Raw genomic sequence first — 9,206 nt, 5'->3', positions numbered from 1 at the left:
CACTCACCTTTCTTTCTAGCATCCATCCTGTACCTCTTCTTTCAGTAAGATGCTTTCCTTAACCATAGCTGATCAAAATAATCCTTGTAGAGAATCTTGACTTGCCCCAGTCACTTTCTATTTAGTCAGTGCTGTCTGGTACAGTTAAAGGTGGCAGGAGAACTTGCCAGGAGCTGTGGGAAAGTCTTTTTCTGTTCTGCACACCCCTCAAAAATGACAGTGTTATTATAAGATTCCTCATCAATGGGTAGAAGCAATGCATTACCATGTGGTATGTGTTGCTTCTAAAATCCAAATAGGCTGGCCAAGAATTATAGCTTTTTTTTTTTTTGTGGGTAGATACAACTAATTGTCTTTTACTTTAAAAACATATTATGACATGAGCTAGACCACTAGACCCTTAGGACCTTCCCGTGGTGGTAAGCCTTTGAACTTTCTATCATGTTACCGATGAATGAACTAGTGTGAAGTTCCAAAGAATAACAACAATCAAGGTCTCTCTGGACTATGTTAGGACAAAGATCAGGAACATCAAGATAGGTTGAGGTATGAGAGTGAAGATATATTGTTGTCCCTCCCACAAGTAGTCAATTTGCTTTTGATTATCTTCAGAGATAGGAATGGGACTGGTGAGGAATTTCTTTTTTCAAATATCTATGCACCACCTTTCAAGGGCTACACTGTACATCTGGTATCAACCATGAATAGCACACATGATTAAGTGTGTGATAATTTTCAGATATTCTCCAAGACCATTCAGATTTTTCTGAAGTCAAGAAGGAAGCCAAATGGGGATGTGGATAGAATCATACCTCTGCCTCTATCAAGTCATTCATAGTAGCAATGAGTCTGCAGTTCCTCTGGGGCTGTGGGTTTGCTTTTGGGTTACTGGCTTGGCAAGAGAAAGTGGGTTGGAATGGGTGGTCTAGGGGCTTCTACTTGCAACTTAGTATTCCCTTCTGGCCACAGACCTCACTGTGTGGGTCAGGGAACCAACATAAGGATTCTCCCAGTTACTAAGTATATATATATATATATATATATATATATATATATATTCCAAATTTATACCTTCTGAAGCCGGGAATCACAAAATGAATCTATCATTCTATGGGACTCAGACCCAAACTTCATTATTTGCCCGATTTTCATACGCATACTCTAATTAGTGAACCTAAGTGGCATTTTGGGTTTTATCATTAGGGTCAGTTCAATTCATTTCTTAATGCTTGAAGAAGGGAGTATCCTCCTACCCTCCAAAAAGATATGTCTAGAGAATTCTTGCTTAAGATGCATATTTTAGATCCATCCTTATGTCCTTTAGCATTTAGACTTCTTTGTCTGTCATATGCCAGGAAAGTTCTGGCATCGCAACTTTACTGACTTGTAGCTTAGTGCTGAGGTTGACTGTTAATGCCAATTGTCAAGTATCCAAACCATGACAGCAAACCCTGATTTCCCATTGTGCATCCATTTCATTAGATTTAGTTTAACTAAGTCTTAAGTTATATTCTTCTTGGTCTAACAACCTTAGAAACCATGTAAGTAATGCTCCCCAGATGACTGTTATAAGTTAAATGAAATTTTGCAACTCTTTTGTCATAAAGTCTATCTCTTCTATCTAGCCTAGGTCTTGTACTTTACAATTTGGACTATGCTGACATCTAGTTCTCATGGGTCTGGAAGCAATGAGGGGTAGTGGAGGTAGTTCAGAAGAAAATCACAGCTCCTAGTAAGGCAAATTCCCAAAGTGCCATCACAAAAACTTTTTATTCAGTGGAGATGGGATTGGGATATAAACCTCCTCCTGGAGGTTTAGGAGGACTTATGCATATAAATTCTTAGTCTCATCCATGTCTGCACAAATGTCTCCACTTCATATCTCAGTGACCTGCTACTTTCCCATCAGTACCCTTAGGTTATTGTAGGAGACAGAAACTAAAAGTTTTGATTTTTAATTGAATTTGCAATCCTGCAAGCGTTATAAGAATTCTCTAGACTTGGTCCTCATTGATGTGAGTTCAGTGAATAAAGGAGGACTCCTTTAGAGCCACCAGAGGGACTTTCTGATTTCACATCAGATTTTGAGTTGGGTATTCAAGGCATTAAATGTCTCCTTTTCCCTGTTTATTCTTTTTAGAGCCATCAAAGATAGTCAGCTGACTCTGCAATCTTTATAATCACGATTGTCACCATGGTGACTAAGTACCACCCTCACTTTATTTCTCTTGCCCTCCACCTGAATTTGTTTCTTGCTACTACCAATGATAAGTTGAGTTACTGTTATTGCACTGAATGCCATGAATTACCAGTATTCCATTTTGTTCTGGTAAGGAGGTTAATTGCATGCTTCTTAAATATATGAGAGCAGGATATATTTTGGGGGTCTGTTTTCTTGGGTTCCTCCTGGTATCTATTTTTGCATCTATCTGCAGTATGGAATGCAATCTGTGGCACACTCAAATAGGGGTAATTGGGGCGGATTTAATAAAGGAAATTTTTAAAAACAATTTCTTTTTTAAAATATTTATTTATTTTTTTAGTTTTAGGTGGATACAATATCTTTATTTTTATGTGATGCTGAGGATAGAACCCAGTGCCTCACGCATGCCAGGCGAGCACACCACCACTTGAGCCACAACTCCAGTCCCTAATAAAGGAAATTTGTATAAAGATGTAATCAGGGGCAGAAGGCTGAATAATTGTCTTCAGTTCTTCATCATTATACGTGTCCATCATCTTTTCATGCCCACATTATGGTGGTGTGTGCTTCCTGACTCATGTCTCTCTCTGGGCATGATTGTAGGACTTGTTTAGGCCACTGGGTTATGGAGGGAAGTGAATGCATCAGTTCCAAGCTTAGCTCTTAAGAGACATCTCATACATATCCTGACTTATGATAGGTTGACTTAGGATTTTTAAACTTTATGGCGGTGCATAAGTGATGTACCTTTGGTAGAAATCATACTTTCATACTTCAAAATTTGAACTTTGATCTTTTTTTCATATTTATGTTTTTGGTTCTAGACAGACTCAATAACTTAATTTTATTTGTCTTTATGTGGTGCTGAACTTTGATCTTTTCCCAGGCTAGCACAATGTGGTATAATACTGTCTTGTGATGCTGAGCAGTGGCAGTGAGCTGCAGTCCCCAGTTGGCCACATGATTACGATGGTTGACAACTGATACTCTATATCAATACTGTGTTGCCAGCATTTTTAAAATACAGGTTTTCAAAAAGTTACATGAGATATTCAACACTTATTTAAAATTGGCTTTGTGTTAGATGGTTCTGCCCAACCATAGGCTACTGTATGTATTCTGTGTATATTTAAGGCAGAATACATACAGTGTATATACATTCTGTGTATATATTTATTGGGCAGTGACATCTGCTAAGTTTATTAAATGCACTTTCAACTTATGAACATTTCAACTTATGAAGTTGGATGTATAGAGTGTAATTTCATTGCAAGATAAGGAGTGTTTTTATTTGCTCTTACATGTTCTACCACTCCAGGACAGAAGCACACTTGCCAGTCTAAGGAGGTTGAGAGATAGGAAGAGAGTTGCTCCAACCACTTGAAGACCCTTCAGTGGGAAGGAAAGCTGTTTGAGGTACTAAAGCATGAAGTAAAGATGTCCAACTGAGTCTAACCTAAGCCAGCCAAGCTCTAGCTGAACCACACTTCTATGAGAAAAAGATAGTTGCTCTGCAGCATTGATGTTTCCATAGTTAACCGATTATGTTGGAACAGATAAAAACTCCAAGGAAATGTTGATGAGAGGCCCAAAGGATCAAGGGGAGGAAGAAGTCAATGGAACGTGAAGAGAGTAGATGAATTTAGACATTTCATATAAATGTTATCATATTATATGTGGCCTTTTATGTCTTCTTCCACTTAGCAGAATGTATTTAAGGTTCATCCATATGCTTGCAGGTAATGATACTTCATTACTTTTTATGATTGAATAATATTCCATTATATACATATTCTACATTTGTTTATTCATCAATTGATGAAAATTGGATTCCTTCCACTTTTTGGCTATTTTAAATAATGCTAGTATATTGCCCAGACTTGCCTTGAGCTCCAGACTCAAGTGATCCTTCTGCCTCAGCCTCACAAGTAGCTGGGATTATAGGGGTGTATCTCCACACCCAACTTCTCCTGTTTTCTATATCATTTTACTTTTTTTTTTTTTCTGGGGAATTTTTCAATATTTTCCTAAAATCCTTTTATTGAGTTTTATTTTAATGGCATACTTAAATTGAGACATGCTTCACATAATACAAAATTTACCAATGGTATTCAGTATGTTTATTTTCAAACTTTAATTTTTATTAATACATTATTTATCTGTTTTAAAACACTTTTCATACTCTTTTAATAGCATATCATTAGAAAATCATTTTTCTACTATATCTAGATGAATAAGCAATTCTAGGCAAAAATTCCATCCAAAAATTTGTTTTTTTTAGATATACATGACAGTAGAGTGTATTTGACATATTGCACATACATGGAGTATAACTTATTCTAATTAAGGTTTTATTTATTTATTTATTTTGGAGGCCCTGCTGGGATTTCAGCATATTTATAATCAGCATTCATATACAGTGTTTTTATGTCAGCATTATGTTTTCAGTTCTTTTTGGGTATACCGTGAAATGGAATTGCTGGGTCATATGGTAATTCCTTGTTTAACTGTGTGAAGACTGCCAAACTCTAGTTTTGTTTTTTATTTTTTGTACTGGGGATTGAATTCAGGGGTGCTTTACCACTGATTATATCCCCAGCACTTTTTATTTTTAATTTTGAGTCAAGGTCTTACTAAGTTGTCTAGGGAGGACTTGAGTTGCTGGGATTACATGCATGTGTCACTATACCTGGACAAACTCTAGTTTTAAAATTCTGTTGGCAGGTTTTTCTATTTCTGAGAACTCTTTAAAAATATTTTCTGCAGTTATATGAAAAAAACTGAATATAATATCTCTCCTCTGATGATATTAACAATACTTTTTTTGGGGGGTGGTTACTAGGGATTGAACTCAGGAGGACTTGACCACTGAGCCACATCCCCAGCCCTAGTTTGTATTTTATTTAGAGAGAGGGTCTCACTAAGCTGATCAGTGCTTCACTTTTGCTGAGGCTGGCTTTGAACTCTTGATCCTCCTGCCTCAGCCTCCTGAGCTCCTGAGGCATGTGCCACCATGCCCAGCCTAGCAATACTTTTTGTTAAAATTTTTTTCTTCTCTGTCTCACAGAGTTAACTTATCAAAACAATTCTGTTGCTGTTTTTGTCAGTTTTTCCCCGCTGCGGTGACGAAAAGACCTGACAAGAACAATTTTAGAGGAGGAAAAGATTATTTGGGGGTTCATGGCCTCAGAGTTCTCAGTCCATAGATGGCTGTTTCCATTATTCTGGGCTTGAGGCAAGGCACAACATCATGGCTCTGTTAATCTCTGTCAGGGGATTAACCCACTGATTAGGTTAAGACTCTCATAACCCAGTCATTTCATCACCAAATCTTCTGGCATTGTCTCACCCATGAGTTTTGGGGGGACACCTAATATCTAAACCATAATACTTGCCTTTTGGCCAGAAATAGCATCTTCCATAATTTGCCAAAATATGAACACAGGGCTGAGGATATGGCTCAATGATGGAACACTTGCCTAGCATGCCCGGGGGCTCTGGGTTCAATCCCCAGTAACCCCTCCTGCCCCATGCACAATGAAGAACACAAAGGGAAAGAAGAGAGACACTATGTTCTCCAGGCCTTTTAGAAAACATGGAGTTGTTCCTTTGGCCACATGCATGTGAATCTACAAGGAAAATTATATTGTAGACATCAAAAGAGTGTGTGCTGTTCAAAAAGGGATTCCTATTCTGTTCAAAAAGGGATTCCCCACGAGTGTTACTAGGGCAAAACTAGAGGAGCAAGACTGGGGTGTGGCTCAGTGGTAAAGAGCTCGCCCAGCATGCATGAGGCACTGGGTTCGATCCTCAGCACCACATAAAAATAAAGATATTATGTTCACCTAAAACTAAAAAATAAGTATTTAACAACAACAACAACAAAAAGCCCCCCAAAACTGGAGACCCCTGCAATGTTACCCAACATCTGTTGGCACCATATAACAAAGAAAGGACAAGATTCTTGTCAATATTGTGTACATTTTGAGCATGATAAGAGCTGAGATGGCTTCCTGGAATGTGTGAAGGAAAGTGATCAGAAAAAGGAAGTGCCAGCCTGCTCGATGCCCATAGAAGTGCACTATGTGAGCTCAGCAGCCTGAACTGCTGGACCCTTTTCCCTGTGAATTTAGGGCATAATAGGTGCTAACAACAACAACAACATAACTCAGGGCTGTAAGAAAACAAAAACAACCAACAAAACAAACCAAGAATCAGACACCTTCCCTACCCCTGGGTTTTCTGTTGCTTTCTGTTGGATTAGGCTTAGAGGATTAGGCTTTTCCCTAATCCTCTCCCTATCAAGAGTGATTTTATGCCAGGTGTGCTGGTGCACACCTGTAATCCCAACACCTCAGGAGGCTGAGACAGGAGGATCATGAGTTTAAAGCCAGCCTTAGCAACAGTGAGGCGCTAAGCAACTCAGTGAGATCCTGACTCTAAATAAAATACAAGGGCTGGGGATGTGGCTCAGTGGTTGAGTGGCCTGGATTTCAATCCCCGGTACCCAACAAACAAACAAACAAAAAAAAAATAGTGAGGAACAGAAAGCCAGTCAGATCATGGTCTTGACCCTGTGAGTGGTCTCTATGGCTCTGAGTTTCAAAGTGAATTGCTGGAATATTTGTTGAGAACTCCTAATGTCAATTATTATCTTTAGAACAGAATTTCATAGATGGACTTTCCAGTCTCTCATCTGGAAAGTGAGGATCTTTCTACCAGTGCTCTGGGCATGTCTGAGAAAGGGTTGGGAGTCTCTTATGATTCAGTCTGTACTTGGGTCACTCTATCCTCTTCTTTGTGCATGGTATTTCTGTCTCCATCAGGGCCTGATATCACCTGGTCTAGAGATTATTCTATTCCCTCTGGACTATAGCCCTCCAGATTTCTGCTAGGGTGAAAGAGTGACATGAAGTGGGAAAAGGAATCTAGGAATCTTACTGCTTCTCAAACAGCTTTTACTGTTTTATCCCCACCCCCCTTTTATGTCTAGTTCTGGTGGTACCTGGTACTTTCAAATTCTGCAAGTACCAGGTACCACCATATATTTTGTGAATTTTGTGGTGCAGTTGTGTCAATTTCCAACCTTCCCTACTGTGGTTTTGGAAACTGCCTCTCTTTGTTCTGCTAGATAAATCTGTTTTCCAGCTTCACAATGTGTTGATGTTGTCTCATTTCCTGTTGCCCTAACCACATTTAGATGTTTTTTAAAAAAATAAAATCATTTGCTGTTGTTTTAATGGGGCTTAGTTTTCCATATTAATCTAGAAGTTTCTAAATAAAAATATAATATTTTGACTCTCATTTAAATCAATCACAGTCTAATAAGGACTCAGAAACCACCATACTTATTTTAATATAGAGGATTGTTAATCAGGTAAAAAGAATTTTTAACATAGTGACTGAAAAATGCCAAGAGAGAAAATTTAGCTATTATTGACATATAAACACTGGAAGCAACAACTATTCTGAGTCTGAAGAGACAAAGAAAAGTTGGAATTACTAAAACTCGGTCTGTGGAGCTGAAACTCAGACCTCTGAGTACAAGCACTGACAGGCCCTGTGTGGCTGCCTTGGATGGAGTCTAATGGGGCTGGCTTTGAGTGTTAGAAAACTGGAAGGACAGCAGAATAAAATAGATATTATTATTGCTGTGGGTATATACGTGACTGCACGACCAATGTAATTCTGCAACTCACTCAGAAAAATCAGAAATTATATCCCATCTGATTCAAATGTATGATATGTCAAGATCATTGTACTGTCATGTGTAACTAATTAAAACAAATTAAAAATGAAAAAAAAAAAACTCGATTCAAACTTGAATGTTTGGGGCTGGGTCAATCCTGTGGGGTGAGGAAAAAGCAATGTTGGGTGACACCGATAGGCATAAGGAGCTAACAGAAAGGAAACAGAAAAGAACATATGCCTCCTGCCCCCTCCTTACTCCCTGAAGTCTTTTCTAAGGGATCTATTGCCAGAGCCTAGAAGGGATTCAGCTAGCAAAGGAGAAATGTGTTTTTCAGAGCCCAGCATCACAAAGCTGACTAGAAGGTGTCCTTGAAGCTGAGAGATAATAGTTTACTACCTGGAAGAGTCCACCCTTTTGGCTATTCAGGATCCATAGGCACCCTACAAATGTATTTGAATTTCCACAAAAATCACAACATTAGCTCTGATTCCATGAACAGAGTTATTCTCACTTTCTCTTCAAAATGAGAATACCCAAATTCCAAGCCCAATTGTGGGCAGGCAATGTCACTATTTCTGGGCTGCGTTAATTATCTGTCAAATTCCATCATAGCCCCATTTCCATATTCTGTTTCTTAAACGTTATCTTTGGACCACTTTCTTCCCATCTTAGTTTTCCTCATCTGGTTCAGAATTTGGGTTGGATGGAAAAGGGTGTTATATATCAACTCTCCTGTGCCCCCCAAATATGCTTATGGTTAGATTTATTAACTATTATGCCCATTTATATTCCTAAGAGGAATATGAATAGGTTCTACTTGTTTCACATCATCTACTTAGTTATTGGCAGACTTTTTAATTTTGCCAGTATATGAATGAGAAATTATATCTCACTGTTGTGAATTTATCTTTTCTTTATCAATGAGACTGAACATCATTTTTTCATGTTTATTGGACTCGGGTTTTCTCTTCTGCTCGTGTTTTTGTCCAATTTTCCATTTTTTCTTATTGATCTTCAAGAATTCTTATTTTTTTCTGAAACATACAAATAATAGAGAATAATATGAAAAATGTCATGTTCCCACCACCTGATTTCATTAAATCCCAACATTGTTTTATTTGCCTTATTCTTTTTTCTTTTCTTTCTTTCTTTTTTTTTTTTTGGTAGTACTGGACATCAACCCAGGGCTGTATCATGCTAAGCAATTGACCAAAACTTAGTTACAGTCTTTTTTAAAGAAACAAAACATATATATATATTATATATATATATTATATATATATATATATATATATATATATATATATATAT

This window comes from Marmota marmota, unplaced genomic scaffold (assembly GCF_001458135.2).
Source record: "Marmota marmota marmota unplaced genomic scaffold, marMar, whole genome shotgun sequence".
In the NCBI taxonomy this organism is placed as follows: domain Eukaryota; kingdom Metazoa; phylum Chordata; class Mammalia; order Rodentia; family Sciuridae; genus Marmota; species Marmota marmota.
The sequence above is the reverse complement of the archived record's forward strand: the minus strand, read 5'-3'. Positions refer to the sequence as shown.